General features: G+C 40.5%; 1 non-coding gene across 1 annotated transcript; it reads right to left on the reverse strand.

The window, feature by feature from the left end:
* Positions 1 to 914: 914 nt before the first annotated feature.
* On the reverse strand, positions 915 to 1,018 carry LOC127742944 (small nucleolar RNA R71). Its single transcript, XR_008004293.1, has one exon. It is a non-coding gene; the product is annotated as a small nucleolar RNA R71 (small nucleolar RNA).
* Positions 1,019 to 1,733: the final 715 nt, after the last annotated feature.

Consider the following 1,733-nt stretch of genomic DNA (forward strand, 5'->3'; position numbering starts at 1 on the left):
AATATTTGTTGAGAGACAAGTTTTCGTGCATCAAGTTTATGGCACCGTTGCCGGGGATTGATTTTGTATCAACAATGATTAAGTTAGAAGTTCACTAGATTGAGCATTTTTCTTTTGTTTGTTTATTTTATCTAATCATTTACCTTCAGTTTATTTAGTTTCTTCCTCACCCCTATCCCCTCGTTATTTTCTTTTTTTCTTTGAATTTACTTACAATTCTGCTCACTAACCCACAACTGTTTGATAAATTACACCACCCATACTAACAATCACTCTAACAAGAATAATCACTTCATTTTATCTCTTGCTGTGTGCTCTATTAGTTGTATGACAGGGAAAAGAGGTAGAGCTTCAACTTCCTTTGATTCAGAACCTGAGAGGACCTCCATAGATCAATGAGGGAAGCAAGAGGGAAAAGAGTTGTTGGTGCTGAGGAAGAGGAAGAGTACTTTGAAACAAACATGGAGGAGAATTTGGAAAACAATCATGAAGGAGAAGCTCACAACCATGCCAGAGAAGGCCCTGCAAATCATGCTGGGCAAGAGAGGAGAGTTCTAGGCTCTAACATCAATCCAAATCCAGGAAACTATGGAAGTAGCATCCAAAAGCCCACCATACATGCCAACAACTTTGAATTAAAACCCCAGCTCATCACCTTTGTTCAGAACAACTGCTCATTTGGAGGAAGTACCCAAGAAGACCCCAATCAACATCAAACCACCTTCCTGAGAATATGTGACACTGTGAAGTCTAATAGAGTTCATCCATATGTCTATAGGCTGCTTTTGTTCCCTTTTTCACTCAGGGACAAAGCATCCAAGTGGTTGGAGTCATTTTTGAAGGAGAGCTTAACAAATTGGGAAGACGTGGTGAACAAATTTTTGGTTAGATTCTACCCTCCTCAGAGAATTAACAGGCTGAGAGCTGAGGTGCAAACTTTCAGGCAATAAGATGGTGAGACTCTCTATGAGGCATGGGAGAGATTCAAGGACTTAACAAGAAGATGCCCACCAGACATGTTCAATGAATGGGTTCAACTTCACATTTTCTATGAAGGCCTTTCTTATGAGTCAAAGAAGGCTGTAGACCATTCATCAGGAAGATCTCTAAACAAGAAGAAAACCGTTGAAGAAGCCACAGATGTCATTGAGACGGTAGCTGAGAATGACTACTTCTATGCTTCTGAAAGAAGCAACACTTGAGGAGTAATGGAGCTGAATCACATGGATGCATTGCTGGCTTAAAATAAGATGATCACCAAGCAGCTAGCAGATCTCACCAAGAAGGTGGAAGAAAACCAAGTTGCAACAGTCATCACTTCATCACATACTCAAGAAAGAGTGAATACAGGGGAAGAAGGTGACTGGAAACAAGCCAATTATGTTGGAAACTCACCTAGACAAATCCATGATCCATATTCCAAAACTTACAACTCTGGATGGAGAAATCACCCTAACTTTGGGTGGGGAAATCAACAAGACCAAGCCAAGACCAGAGACGATACAACCACAATCCCAACAACAATACAACTCACCAACATACCTCACAGAGATCTTATCAACACCCACCTAACCACCCTTCTCAACCACCCAATCTCAACCCACCATCACTAACTGAGGATAGACTTTCCAAGATTGAGACTCTACTTGAAGACATATGTAGAGAAGTCCATGATGCGTGAGCATCTTTTCTATCTTTTCCTAGTGAATTTGCATCTAATATGTTGAGTTTAA

This window comes from Arachis duranensis, chromosome 1 (assembly GCF_000817695.3).
Source record: "Arachis duranensis cultivar V14167 chromosome 1, aradu.V14167.gnm2.J7QH, whole genome shotgun sequence".
In the NCBI taxonomy this organism is placed as follows: Eukaryota; Viridiplantae; Streptophyta; class Magnoliopsida; order Fabales; family Fabaceae; genus Arachis; species Arachis duranensis.